This window comes from Echinops telfairi, unplaced genomic scaffold (genome assembly GCF_000313985.2).
Source record: "Echinops telfairi isolate 266 unplaced genomic scaffold, ASM31398v2 ScPeMD7_27;HRSCAF=92, whole genome shotgun sequence".
Taxonomy (NCBI): Eukaryota; Metazoa; Chordata; class Mammalia; order Afrosoricida; family Tenrecidae; genus Echinops; species Echinops telfairi.
In genome coordinates, this window is record NW_022103924.1 from 3,965,247 (window position 1) to 3,981,157 (window position 15,911).

Here is a 15,911-nt window from a genome sequence, read left to right on the forward strand (position 1 = left end):
AGGGGCCCACTGTCCATCTGTTTTCTTAATACTCGACCTATAAATATATGTACATAGATCTATTTCCCCCTCATTATATGTAAATATATTTACATCTTTATATGTCTGCATTTACATCTCTATGAGTACCCTTTGCCTCCTAGTTCTTTCCTCTGTTTCTTTGTACTTTCCTCTTGTTCCACTATCATGTTTTTCCTTCATTTTGGTTTTAGGCATTCCTCTCAGTTCCATTGCCCTACAAGGGTAAGTTTTATGATATATGAATTACAGTATATCTTAGAAAATCTGTTATTTTTTAAAGTTAAAAAAAAGACTAAAATGAAGCACAGCAAACCATTTAAACAGTTTTATAGAAGTCTTCTCACAGATGCCCTACAGAAGAGAGAAAATCTTAGATTATTTGGAACTAAAGTTCAGAAAGGACACTTAAATCACTAGGGATTATTAAAAGTCTGATGTTTTAATACGGACTATTTAAAAGATAAGCATATTGACTTTAAAGATCATTAAAGAGAGACACTATCCAAGTTCATATCGCCTTCTAAAATGGTAGAGCATTTCAACTTTTGAATATTAAAGACGCTTTTAACGTGTCAGCTATGTGTATTTAAGAGGATGCTGCCCAAATGTCAGCCATGCACATACCTCTTTCAGCGCATTGTTGCTATTCTCACACCATTTGTGCTACTCTTCTTCAATGCACTTAGCTATTGATTCACCTTTTTTTTTAAACTTGCCCTCATTTTGGGCAATAGCATCAATAAAACCAGAAGTTTATGTTCTAATATTTTCTACCATACATTAAAATAAGTACATAACTATTTATAAATCAAAAGATGGTTATGAATCAACTTGTATATGACTTGAGAAACCATTTGACGTCATCTTGCCCACAATTTGAGAAAAACTGGCTCAAAGTCTAGCCTGGGGACATATCTATATCTGGATCTATCACAAACTCATGGTGGGTGAAAACAACTAAAAACTAGGCCACCAACCTGAAGGCTAGCTAAGTCAACTCACTCAGCAGCACCCTAGAAGAAAGACTAGAGTCGACGAAAATCTTGTGGAGCACAATGCTACTCTGAAACACCTGGGATGGCCATGAAGCAGACAAGTGGATTGTTTTTATGTTGTTTGCTAAACAAAGAGGCTTCAAGATGTTTGTGGAAATTTTCCACTATCATATCACTCCAGCTTTCCATGAACTTTATTGAAAGCCCCCATTGTATATCTATTTATTTACATACAAATGTATCAGGCAAAAAAAAATGTGACAGTCTGCTCCCAGAAACGTTTACAGCCTTAAAAACCGTACGTGCTGTTCTACTCCATCCTATCTGGTCACTATGAGCCGGAATCAACTTAACAGCAGTGGGTTGGGATTGGGTTCCAGTCTCTGGCTACCTATCTATAGACACATGTTTCTTTGAACAGTACGGTTATTATAATGTTTAGAACTTAGACGTTTACTCCCTGAAGTATGCCACACACTCAGTGGGGGCAACAGGGCTGCCACTTAGCCAGGAGAAAGTATTTGAGAAGGAGGCGAATGGATGGTACAGGAAACGAACACCTAAAAGAACAGACATGCTTGAGCTTCTCTACACATTCATGAGCCATGGTGTGGCACCGTCCAGGTGTTACTGTCGTGCTGTGTTGCTCAAAGAGCACTGGATAAAAGACCAGCTGTCTGATGACCCTGCTGCGTGGCGTAGTGGGATGAGCGGTTAACCGCACAATCGGCAGTTGGAACCCATCAGCTGCTGCACTGGAGAAAGATGAGGCAGTCTGCACCTATAGATTCAGAGCCTCAGAAAACCCTATATATGCTCTCAATGAATCAGAATCGGCTGGGTGGCATTTTGAAAAACGAATGCAATGAGTAATTTGAAACAACTTCCTCCCCGCTCCCACTACCATGACTCGAATTCTATCTTGCAAGACTGGCTAGACCAGAGGAGGTACACTGGTACAGATAGGAACTGAAAATACAGGGAATCCAGGATGGATGAGCCCTATAGGACCAGTGGTGTGAGTGGCAAAACAGGGAGGGTGGAGGGAGAGTGGGTAGGAAAGAGGGAACCAATTGCATGGAACTGTGTGTGGCCTCCTCCCTGGGGGACGGACAACCGAAAAGTGGATGAAGGGAGAAGTCGGACAGGGCAAGATATGACAAAATACCCATTTGTAAACTATCAAGGGCTCATGCGGGAGGGGGGAGCGGGGAGGGAGGGGAAAAATGAGGACCTAATGTCGGGGGTTTAAATGGAGAGAAAATGTTTTGAGAAACGATATACAAATGCGCTTTACACAATTGATGTGTGTATGGATTGGGATAACAGTTGTATGAGCCCCTAATAAAATGTTAAAAAAAAAAAAGAAAGTGCATGTAAATTTAAAAACAAATGAAATGAGAAAAAAAAAAAAAAAGAAAGTGCATGTAAACTAAAGCATAGCACAAAAGTAAATTAGTCTCATGATAGTACATGAATATTCTCTTCTCAAACATGTCTACCGCATAGAAGCCTTTATTGACTCACTATCTAAAACAGCACAATCTCCCTCACCCTAAAATAAAACAAGCTTTTTGTCAAAAAAAAAAAAAAGAAACAGTGTGATTAAAGGTCTCGCAAAAGAGAAAAAAAAAAAAAAAAAAGAAACAACTTCCTTTTTAAAAGCAGCTTGCCCCCAGTGGTGATTGGGAAGGTCACTGGACGAACCTCCTCCCTCAACAAAAAGGCACTGGAAGATTTCATCACCATCCCTTTCCCCATTGCAGGGATGAAACTTCTGTTGGTCCCTGAATAGCACAAATGGAAAATGGTTTGCACTTGACTACTTACTAACTGAAAGGTTGGCAGTTCAAACCCAACCAGTGGTACCACAATATAAAGGCCCGGTGATAAGCTGGATCTGCGTCAGTAAAGATTACAAGCCAATAAAACCCTATGGAACTGAGTTCCATACTATAGCACCTGGGCTGCCCTGTGAGTCATGATCAACTTACAGCAATCGGCACTTTCAAGGAGCTGAAAATAAGAAGACACCACTATCTTTATTCTTAGTATTCCAAGAAGTCTTGAGCTCTGGAGTAGCAGACATAGAGAATGACGGTTAACTGGAGAACTCCTGAAGAGAAAAGAACAAAGGAAAAAGGGAAAACCAAGAGAAATATTTCCTGCCTGCCCCATTTTTATTCATTAACCACTTCCCAGGAAGCTACATTGTTTTCCTTCTAAATCCTATGCAGTAAAAACAACTCTAACGCTAACTTAAAATCAATCAGCCGGCTCATGTCCCCATGCGAGCTCAGCTTGTAGCCTCATTTCTATAGTATTTGCTCAACATTCTTGATGCCTGCCAGGCTTTGAGCACACAACTTGAAGACTGTGTGAAAGTTATCCTGTCACTGTGTTTTTTCAAGTTCATTTCATATTCTATAGACCTTCTACAGACAGCCCCAAGCTATAAGGTTCGGCTTCCTACATAGTCACTATTCAGAAAACACTAAGTGTAGAACTACAGAATGATGAAGTCTGATGGGTTCTGTGTTATCTTTGGCTGTTGAAGTGATCTTCAGGGGCATATCTAGCCTAGGAAGATGTCCTGGCCTTCTCAAAGAGTGGTGTCCCAGTGAAAATGAAACCTTCAGGTGTCTTCATGACCAGGCAGTAGGATTCATAGCCATGATATTATGCTCAGAAATTAATGGAACCATTTGTATCTCATAATTCCCCTGGAGTAAACTTACAATCAAATGGGTCAGTACCTCTTCTAAGATCCAGTGCAGTGTTTCTCAAAGTACGGTCTGAGGATCATGTGTTACAAACTCAGGTCCCTAGATACCATGCCAGATCTACTGAGCCAGAGGCCCCAGGAAGAGGAGCCAAAAATCCATATTTTAAACTTCCCAGATAATTCTTATGTATCTTAATGCTTCAAAATCACCAGGCTACTTGAACTAACTCTTGTCATCAAGAAGTCATGAAAACAGAAAAAAGGATTCTGCATTTTTAAAGTACAAAAATAGATCAGCAGGAGAATGGAAGCAAATATTTGCAATTCAAAGGAGGCAAGGTAAAATGTTCTTGGCCATTGTAAGCTGGCAGGATTTAGATGGCAATGTGAATTACAGTGCCCTGGTGGCCATGTGTTGGGCTGCAACCAGCAAGGTCAGTAGTTCAAATACACCAGCCTCTCTGCAGGAGAAAGGCAGAGCTTTCTACTCCTGCAAACAGTGACCGTCTCCGAAACTTATCTGGGCAGCTCTACCCTGTCCTATAGGGCCATTATGAGTCGGCACTGGCTTGATGGCAGAGCCTTGAAATTGAGTGAATTGCAGCCATGGGGGACAAGGGGGTGTCCTCCGTGTAAAGAATACCATCTATAGGAAAGCTCATTTTTTCTGTCCTTTAATATGACACACAACATACTCTATAGAAACAATGACAACCTGTATGACAATTAGAGGGTCTTCTGACATGGAACAATTTTCCTCTCATTCTTTCTCAACGCACTGACTTCGCCTCAACTGGCGTGGTCCATTAAATTGTCTAGGCAGCACTTCTCCAACTTGAAGGGGCAGTGGCATTGCTTGGAGAGTTTATTAAAGCGTAGACTATGGGGCTCCAACCAAGTGCATGGCTAGTAAGTTCCAGGTGGTGGTGCTGCTGCTGCTCCAGGGACCCATTGGCTTAAACGAACTCCAGCCTTCTATCCAGTACTACTGAAGAGCCACCAGGGCACACACTCACCTACTAACCTCAAGGTTGGTGGTTTGAACCCACTGAACAATGATGTGGAAGGAAAGGTCTGGGACCTGCTTCCAAAAAGGTGGCGGCCAACAAGCCCACTGAACAGCTTTGCTCTGTAAGCCAGGAGACTGCCCTGGGTTAGAATGGATTCAATGGCAACAATTTTGACTTTTACAAGAGGAATTCAATGATGCTAAAAACAAACAAACAATCCACCATCTGGCAAATGCTCAACTCACTTCCTGCAGGCATTCTCCAGAACGCCTCTTGCTGCTCACTAGATGCAGGAACTTTTCTCATCATTCAGAACTTTCAGTCTGGATGATAAATGTATCCTTTCTGGGTAACTCCCAAGGACAAATACTTCCTTAATTCCTGGCCTCGGGATGACCTGCAGCCCTACTTCTTTCCCTGCACAAACAATCTCCCATCCTTCTCCATGGGAAATATACTTCCTGTGGCAGGAGAGCTGCAGGAAAGGCAAGAGGTCCCTGGATCCTGTCTTAGCAAGTTATACTTCCTTCAGCTGGAAAACATGACATGCTCCTCCTCCTACCTAGGGATTTCTTTGGTGATCAGCCCACAGAGCTATAGCTATAGAAATTCCACAAAGAGTCCTGTCTCTAAACACCAAAACTAAGTCAAGCACAAACTCATATATTCTCTACAAATATCAGAGACACTCAGATTTCAATATTTACAATCTGGTCCTGTGGGAATAAATATTTAACCTAACACAGATTTCCAAGTTTGGAGATCAGTCCAGAATGTACACAGTGCAGATGGGTGCCCTGTTCTCTCTAAATGGCTTCATAATACATCTCATCAAAGCATGAAATACAATCCTAGGCGCTTTCTAACTGGCTTCTGAGCAGTGAACTGAACATGTGTTGAGTTCCTTCTTCTCAGGGCAAGAGATTTCAACCAAGTCCTGGAAACTAAATAGCACTTGGAAGTAAGGAAGTAAGCACATGCATCCTATGGAGCGTAAATACCTTAATTTTTTTTCTGGGGGGCTGAACTGTCTTATAAATTTGACTGTGTAATGGGGGCATAATGGTTAAGTTTGGCTGCTAACCGAAGGCTGGTGGTGCAAACCCACTGAGCAACAATGTGGGAGGAAGACCCAGCAACCTGTCCCAGACTAGAAATTATGGGGCAATTTTACTCTGCCACATGGGGTTGAACTTCACTCAGCAACACTAATAACAAACAACTAACAATTTAGGAATCATCAAATGAAACTTAATTTAGGGAATTTCGAAGATAACTGAACAATTTATTTCTTCAAAGACTCCATTATCTTAAATCTCTCTCTCACTGCCATCAAGTCAATCCAATCCATCAAGACCCTATAGGACAGGGCAGAACTGTTCCTGTGGGTTTCTGAGACTAAAAAGTTTCGTCTTTCTCCTACAGAACAGCTGGTAGTTTCGAACTGCAGATGTGTAACTACCACACCACAAGGGCTCCTCATACCTTATATAGGATAAGAAATACATGCTTAAAGAAAATGTATAGTGCTCGCTTTGGCAGCACACATAGTAAAATTGGAATGATACAGAAAATGTTTAAACCTAGAGAAAAACTACAGAACTCCACTAATATGGGAGGAATCTAAGATCAGTTTTTAAGTGTTGGCAGTATACTGCTAAACTCTCTGCCAGAGTCAATTCTGACTCACGGCGACCCTATAGGGCAGCAGGCTAGAACTGACTTTGTGGGTTTCTGAGACTGGAGCTCTTTATGGGAGTAGAAAGCTCCGTCTTGAGCTTCTCCTTCAGAGCATCTGGTGGCTTTCGTATAGCAGCCCAATTTGTAACCGCCACGCCATCAGGTACACTACTAATGTTTTACAAATACTGCAGGACATTAAAGGTTTGCCTTAGGTTGACTTTCATAAATCATTGTAAGAGAATGACTAAACACAGCATACACTGTTACCATGGGATTTCCAGAACCTGAAATACACTCTTTATTAGAAAAGACTTCAAGCCCAATGCTCCCAATCCAGACTTGTTAGGAAGGCGTGGGGCATCCATTTGCTCAGAGAGCCTTGGATTTGTCCAGGTTTCTGAACATGGGTGCAGACTGAGCATCACAGACTGTCCCACGCCATCTGCTCCTGGAGAGCCACGGGCTGCTGCTTTCTAAAGAGCAACTTCTAACGTTGTCTTTTCACCTGCATTGGGGGTCTACATTCTGTATGCGGTAGGACGGTCTATTTTCCTGGTTTGGAGGAAGCAACCCATTTCTCCTCTGAGGTGCTGGACCCTAAACAGCAAAACAAACCAGTCTTATGAAATATTGGTCATCACTCTCCACTGAGGGAATGATCTTTGTCTTCACCACCCACATATTTAACTCTGGGTGTTTTCTCTAGCTTAGGGTATTTCTTGACAGAAGCTGCTCTTTAGGCTTTATCAGGGATCAGCTTCCAAATTCCGATTCCAACCTCAGTGGGATCCTCACCAATACCAGGAAGACAGCTGATCTTGTCTTCTCTCTACTCCTTTCCCCACAGTGATCCTCCCCTCCAATCCTCACTCCTTCCTGCTACCATTACTCAATCGAAACATTTAGCTTCTTCACTGATGAAATTTTGCTACAATCAGAGAACTCCCACATATCCACTTATTTACCTCTGTATCCACCCTTCTCCCCACCCCCAATAGGGGAATGGAAGAAGGCTCCCTCCTCCGGTCCAGGCACACCTTGCTCACAACCTGTGCTCTGGATATCATCTCGCTGGGCTCCTCTGGGCCTTCATTCAGCCAGCTAGATCCTCTACCTCCACCTTCTCCCTTTCTCCCTGCTGCTTTCACCCCAGAAATAATGCAATGCGCTAATCTCTTCTAAGGGTCAACACAGCAACAAACTTCTCGCTCATTTGCACTTCCCCTTCCCTTATCATTCTCCTCCCTCACACTCCTCCCTCTTAAAGGAAAAGCCTTCTCTCCCTACCCTTCATTCTGCTTTACAACACTGCTATAATCACATCCTTTGTTGTTGTGCTTAGCTTTCTGAGCCAACTCCAATTTATGTTGAGTTCATGTACACAGGAAGGACCCTCACCCAGCCCTATGCATATCTTCAAGGTCACTGCGTCCTTGTTGTGGTTACTGCATCTCCCCCACCATCCACCTCATTAGGGGTATCCTTAGTTTCCACTGACCACTACTTTATCAAGCATGTCATTTTCTAGACCTTAATCGTTCCCAATGATGTGTCCAAAGGAAGCAAGTCAAAGCCACATTATCTTCACTTCTAAGACTCATTCTGGTCATACATCTATACTATGCCATTAAAACTCAACTCAACTCACTGCTCAAGTTGATTCTAACTCACAGTGACCCTACAGGAGACAGTAGAATGGCCTCAGTAGCTTTACTAGAGTAGAGTGTCCTCTATAGGAGTAGAAAGCCTCATCTTTCTCCCTTGGAGTGGCTGGTGGTTTTGAACTGCTGACCCAGTGGTTAGCAGCTCAACTTGTAACCCTCTAAGCCACCAGTACTCCCTACAACTCCACAGGAGAGGCAAATGACCTCCAAACTGTCTAACTTAATAGGCCCTTAAGAGTAATTCATTTTGTAGCATTAATGCCAGTGGCTATGTCCCTCCTTCCTGAAATTCCCTCCTTTTGGGTATGTGTCATACCATCCTCTCTGTACAGTATTTCCTCTTTACCTTTCTCCCTCTTGGCCACCTTTCCACTCCTTAGATGTGAGGTTTCCTGTCTACCTCCAATCTTTCTCATTTTTTCTGTTCAATCCATGCTCCAATCATTTCAAATTCATATGCCTAGCCCTGGCCTCTTTTAATTATGTTTCTTCCATGAATAATAGTCTGCCAACTTGTCTGAGCAAAACTGCAGGGGACCATCCATGTCTCACTCTCACCAATGCATCACCAACTGCAAAGTCCAATCAATCTATTTTATCAATTCATTGTCTAACTCAGGCTCTGCTCTCTCATCCAGAATATACTAGCATAAGAATTAAATACATATGAGTAAAGCCCTTAGAGGCCCCTCTTACAAGTTGGGATGCTACACAAACACACTGAGGTATGGCTTAAGAGAGTACTGAACACTGGCATCCTTTTAAGAAGTAGGGGTAGGGAGGATTCTAATATGTTATTCTGATATTCTCAACTGTGAAGGCTATAAAGAAATCACCCCAGGCTTCACATTCCCAATTGCCAAAATAAGGGTAAAATAAATCTTTAATCTAAGGACCCCTTGAGCCTTTAACATTCTATATTTCTATTTCTACCAGGCCTTCCGCAGACAGTTTAAACCTCCAAATATATGCCACACTTGCTACATATACAAGATATTATTGGTGCCAAAAGAAACAGGCTAATGTGTCTCTTTGCTGCCAAAATATATCAAGCATATCCTGATTTCCATGAATTTCAAAAACTAAGCTTTCAGTTGGGAATGTCAGAGAAGTAAAATGTAAGCAAAAGAAAAAACAAAACCTTATCATGAGATTGATTAGGGTTATTATAAAACCTATTTCAAAATTATTTCTTCAGGAATCGAGCAACACCGAGGTAGCAGTGGCAGGAGTCAGCCATCAATCATGCTGAGAGTCACGAACATCATTAGGAGCAGACAGCTGTGGAGACTGAAGCCCTATGGAACGGTTGTACCGTCACCCACGGGTCCCTATGAGTCAGCACCAACTCAGTGCCACCCAACAGGTATTTGTTCAGATTTCCATAACAAGGGTGATGCCCCACCCTGAGAGAGGGTTACAACCAAATCACATCACCAAATATACAGTTTTAGCTATAAGAAATGGGAATAAGTATAATTCAATATGTATTAAAATATGGCATCTAACTGTGTCAGGAAGTTTTAGCATATCACCCTAACAGCATTAAAATACTATGGTCACCACAGGAATCAATAGCAAGCCTTAGCTGAGAGTGGCTCTTGCTGTTAGCTGCCACAGTCAGCCTCTTGACTCGCAGTGTGCCCATGCATAAATGGCCCCCCAGTTCTGCGCCCATCACCAACATGGGTTTGTGATCCATACGGTTCTCATTAGTTGATTTTCGGGAGCAAATCGCCAGGTCTTTCGTGCTATAAATGTTAGCTGGGGAGCTAACACACATGAGCCTGTGCTGACAAACGGGTGGCGGCTGCTCCTACCCTGCACTGGTCCCTAACAGAGCCTGGGAATCCCTCCATGGGAAGCGAAATGTACCTGCCACGGAACCACCAACGTCCTTGATAGGATTTTTGTTTTGTTCTAACATCTTGAAGGGAAAAGACAAAGAAAGCACAGGTTTTGGACAATTATACTGAGGAGATAGATGTGTGAGTTGCCAGTGCACGACGCTGTTTTGTTTTAAGGAAGTTGACATCCATTAGAGCCATGATAAATGAGTGTAACAATATACCTGATCAGGGAACCAAAACCAGATGTCCAAATCAGCTGATTTCTGAGAGCCACTGAAAAATCTCCCAGACACAAATTTAAAAATCATATTTTATATATTTAATAACGGAAAAGACCTGACATTTCCATTTCAAATACCTTGAGGAAAATCACATTGCATTGCAAAGGTGCAATGAATGAGAGAGTGAAGTTTTATAAGGGCTAACTGAATAAACTCACATGGCTTAGCATGAAGTATTTCAGTTAGGATAATTCGCTCATGAAATAAGTCGCTGTTGCCACCAAGTTGATTCTGATTCATGAGATCCATAGAACTTCCAAAATAAGGCAAATATTACAATAAGAAGATTTTTAAGTTTTCCAGAGCATATAAAAGTTAAGTTTATACTACACAAGAGTAAGTCAAAAAGCACTGCTACAAAATAATAGAAACCTTTATTACACAGAAGTATGAAAATGTGACACTACTGTTTCTCAGCATATCCTCTGTCTAGATCTACACTTCTGACGGCAGGGTTTCCAGCTCTTAACCCATCCATGAAGAATCCTGCGCTCTTCCATTTATATCATAACAAAATGCAATTTTGGCATCCCCAAGGGACTCAAATTATGTTCCCTTTGAATTTGGGGAATGAAAAATCTGAAGGAGCTAGATCAGGGCTACAGGGTGAATGGGACACAGTTTATGAATGGAATTCTCATAGGATAGCCCTTGTTACCTCAAACAATACGCAAATGCAGTGTTGTGATGGAAGAAAAAAGTCCTTGGTGCTTTTTATTTGGCTTTCTGTTTCACCAAAGCTGTTTTCCTATGGTTGTTGTTTGTGTGTATGTGTGTTTTACCATAACAAGTTTATTGTTATAGAAATGAAAAAAGCAGGCCAGAGAAGAGTCAGAGTGAAGCCATTTGAGAAAGATTAACCATCCGATAAGGGGATCGAGTAATGTAGTGGTTGATGCTTTAGGCTGCTAACTACAAGGCCAGCAGTTTGAATCCATTAGCCACGCCACAGAAGGAAGATGAGGCTTCCACTCTCATAAAGATTTACAGCCTCGGAAAACCAAAGAGCAGTTCTCTTCAGTCCCATAGGGTGACTATGAGCTGAAATCAAGTTGATGGCACTGGGCTTATGGTTTTAAACATCCAATGCTGACTTTGAAGATGGAGAAAAGAGTGATAAGCCAAGGAATGCTGGTGACCTTTGGAGACTGTAAAACCCAACCAAAAATCAACAAAGAAATGGACTCTATGCGAAAGCCTTCAGCAAAGGGCATAACCTCACTGACATCTGTAAGTCCAACAAAATTGTCTTAGGTTTCAAACCAACAGAAATGTAAGATAACGCATGTGTGTCATTTAAACCATTACATTTTGGTACCTCTTATAGAAATCATAACATATAAATATATATTTTTAAAACTGCCTTTGACTCATCAACGCTATTTTCAATCATCATAAAATTTTTCTGGGAGCCCCTGTGATTAGGCTGTGTCCTTCAAGACAATCTATCAAGATGACCCTCTTTAGAATCCTCCCCACCAAAAAATGATTGAGACCGCTGTTTGAACTGACTTCCATGCTTTGAATTTAACAGGACCAACAGATCCCCTGAGAAGCCACTGTTTTGATGGGAGCCTGTTTGGCAAGGTACCCTAATGAGACTAAGACAAATGTACCACCACAAGAACTGGTCTGCAGCCATCCACCGATCGCAGAGACATGTATAAACACGTCTTGTTTGAATTAACCTGTGTGTGAACCAGAACTCGAGTCACTTACCCTCCCACCACAGTCTACTAAGTGCAATATGAAAAAGTTTGAAATACTGTGAAAATTACTAACGTGTGACTAAGAGACACGCAGTAGGCAGATGCTGATGGAAAAAATCGTGACAAAAAGACTTGCCAAACCTTCAGTTTGTAAAAAAAAACACATCTTTGAGGCATAAAACAAGGCCTGCCTATACTTAAAAATGTTGATTGTAAGCATTCAACAAGCTACAGTTTTCAAAGAACTAGAATGCAAATTTCAAAGAACCTATGGACAAAACAAAATTAATAATATCTGTAAATACTTATATGGCTCTTACGACATGCCTGGCATTAACTCAATTTAGATTCACAGAATCTTCTAAGGTGAGTATTCCTTACAAATGAGGAAACTGAGATTTTGAGGGATTAATTAATGTGACAGATTACTGTACTAATAAGCGACAGAACTGGGATTTGAACCTTCCGAGCCTGATTCTACAGTGCCTGCTTTTCATGGCTAAGCTTTGCTATCTCTTGGTGGCACTGAGGAATGGACTACAAAAACTACAAAGCACATTACCATCCAGTCAGTTCTGGCTCATAGAGACCCTATAGAATGTCCAAGATTCTAACTTCACGGAAGCAGTCGCAGGGCGTAGGGATTGCTGACTGCACCTAACCCACAGCCCAGCAAGGGCTCCTTAAGAGAAGGTTAGAATCTGTTCATTATTAAGGAAGGCAAATAATTGTTTATTACGTTTTAAATTTTCATACAAAATAATCAATATAATTTTCATTTCTAAAAAAGCTCACTCTCAACTATTCAGAGTTCCTCATTCCATTAGAACTATAATCAGAAGGGATTTCATACGTAACTTTTCTTGTCATTTGTCTCCCTTTCAGTGATAAGTATAGTGGGGGGGGGGGCAGGGAGTGAGGGGCAAAAATTGAGCTTCCCAGTGTTTGAATAACAGGTATATTAGAATTTCATATTAAAAATAATGCCAATGTCAAATAATTTGGATAGGTGAGTGAACAAACTCAAAGGATTATGTATGACTGTTTTAAAAGGCATAGAATTTGTTCATAAATACAGTATTTTTTAAAAGTAGGACTTTAGAGTCAGACACAGACCTGGATTTAAATCTTGGCTCAGCAAGTGCTTAAAGAACATGCATCACTAGAAATGACTTGGCAAGTCATTTTCAGGGTGGCATCCGCTCACCCACCACACTTGTTCAATCTGTATGCTGAGCAAATCATCAGGGAAGCTGAATTCTCTGAAGAAGAATGAAGTATTCAGTTTGGAGGAAGGCTTATTAACAACCTGTAATATGCACAACCTTGCTTGCTGAAAGTGAAGAGGAAGCACTTGAAGCACTTACTGATGAAGATCAGTTGCAGCAGTCTTCAGTATGGATTGCAATTCAATCTAAAGAAGAGCAAAATCCTCACCACTGGACCAAGAGGTCCAGTGATAAATGCAGAAAAGATTAAAAGTTGTCAAAATGTTCGTCTTGCTTCAATCAATGCCCATCAAAGCAGCAGCCAAGAGAGCAAACGATGTAGTGCATTGGATAAATCTGCTGCACAAGACCATGTTGAATGCTGGACACTGAACAGGGAAGACAGAAGAATCTATGAATTTTAATTATGGTGCTGACAATGAATATTGAGAGTACCATGAACTGCCAAGAAAACAAACAAATCTGTCTTGGAAGAAGTACAGGCAGACTAATCCTTAGAAGTAAGGATGGTGAGACTTTGTCTTGCGGACTTTGGATATGTTGTCAGGAGAGACCAGGCTTTAAAGAAGGACATCATGCTTGGTAAAGTAGGGGTAGCAGCAAACAGGAAGGCCCTTGACAAGATGCAATGACACAGTGACTACAACAATGAGCTCAAACATATGAACAAGTTTGAGGATGGTGCAGGACCATGAAATGTTTTGTTCTGTCATCCATAGGGTAGCTATGAATTGGAATCAACTCAATACTAACAACAACAAAGATAAAACCACCACCCCATTTCCTTCTCTGTACATTGGAGACAATTGCTGACTGACAGAGTCCTTATGCAAATTAATAAGAATACTTATGCAAAGTGTTGACCATAGTTCCTGGGAAACAGGAGATTTCAACAAACTCACTCACTACCACCGAGTCAATTCTGACACATTATGAGCCCACAGAACAGAGTACTACTGTCCCCTGTGGGTTTACAAGGCTCTAAATCTTTACTGGAGCACAAAGCCTCAGAGCTCAATCAGCAACAAGTATTATCTCCCTAGCCTTATTCCACTTGAATACACAAATAAAAACTGCCATTGAGTCAACTCTGAATCATTGAGACCCTGTCCTTTCCCAAAGTTGCCAACACTGTAATCTTTACAAAAATGTTTTTTTATTTATAAATCATTTTATGGAGGGCTCTTACATATAACAGTCCATACATCCATTATACAAATATTGCCATCAACAATTTCAAAATATTGTATTTCTTGAGCCCCTTGATATCAGTTCCTTTGTTTTCCCTCCCTCCCCCTACCCTGCCACTCTCCCACCCTTGCAAACCCTTAATATAGTATATATTGTTATTTATACATAATATTTATGGAAGTAGGTTGTCATAGCTTTCTCCAGAAGAGCAGCTGTTAGAACCAGCGACCTTTCAACCTTTTGAATAAAGCTGAGTGCTTCACCACTATGTCAACATATTGGAATAAAAAAGATTACCAATTTGGAAGCTTCACAGAATTATATGAAGTATATTGCGCTTTATTTTATAAATAGAACACACAAAAAGTGCAAGACATTCAAAGCCAAGCCAGCAGTAAGATCAAAGATTCAAAACTCTGCTTGTTTTCCCACATACATCTCCCAGCAGCTGTGCTTCTGGCTGGTTTTGTAATAACCTGTATGGCCAACAATATGAATCCTGTTGTTTAAGCGTTCTAAATAGTCCTAGAAGATTCCACTGCTTGTTTTTGATGGGTAATAAGCTACCTTGCGTGGAAAATTGTCCTCATTACTAGAAAAAAGATTTTAAAACCCAGGGGCTAGGGGCATTATAATGAAAACGTGTCATTGCTCCCTGCACTGAAACAATTGATTGCTCCCAAGGGCATCCTTTATGATCCCAGCAGACTTTCATGTCACTGCCCACTGTAACCACTCATGCAGTAGGGAGCAAAACCGATAAAGAACCCATGTTCCTTCATAACACTTAAACTCAAAACTCGACGCTCTCGGTAAAGATCCTCCAGGAATGGGGCAAAATGGATTTCACTCCAAGTGGAAATGAACGGAATTGGAAAGTGTTGTCTCCTTGGACCGGACTGCAGATGAGCCTTTCGGGACTAGCAGCGCAGAGGGAAGGGTGAAGAGGGCCTGTAGGCAACAGAGGAAAGGGGCTAAGGGTCTGTGTCGCCTGAAAGAGAAGCATCAAGGACCACTGCTCCCCCAAACTCGGAGGAAGAAGTTGCTGCTCACCCAGTCCCCAGAATGGGCTGGGAGGACGGAGAAGAGAGGGGGGTCCCCAGAAAGCGACCAACGAGGGGGATAGGAGCTGGCTCCCCGCGCCTTCAGAACGGGATGTGGCTGTCACCGCCACCATCCCAAGGCCGGAGGGAAGGATGGAACGCACAGGTTACCTGTATCAGCCGCCCGCCCACGGGTCTCCACTTCCGCAGATGCCCGGTTACTACGGGCTACCCGGGCACGCGCCGAGTGACGTCATCCACGCGCGCCCGGGCCCGCTGTCATCCTGGCCCCGCCCTCCTTTCGGGGCGGCAGCTACGGGACCTGGGCGGGACCTCGCAGGTAGGTTGGTTTGCGCAGGCGCAGAATTGACGCGGATACGGGACCAAATCTGCTCAAACTCACAGCCCTGGAGTCCATTCGTCTCATAGTGACCGCATAGGACAGGATGGAATTGCTTTGAAGATTGCCACAATTTGACGTGGTTTACAAGTTGCAGTTTTGTCCTGTTT

At 42.0% G+C, this 15,911-nt stretch overlaps 1 protein-coding gene across 1 annotated transcript in view; it reads right to left on the minus strand.

Annotated features, from left to right (window-relative positions):
- Nucleotides 1–15,619, minus strand: part of AOPEP (aminopeptidase O (putative)) — a 537,030-nt gene extending 521,411 nt beyond the window's left edge. The window contains exon 1 of the mRNA XM_045289429.1: nt 15,573–15,619. The gene's annotated coding sequence lies outside the window, so the exon portion shown is untranslated. The remainder of the gene's footprint in view (nt 1–15,572) is intronic.
- Nucleotides 15,620–15,911: the final 292 nt, after the last annotated feature.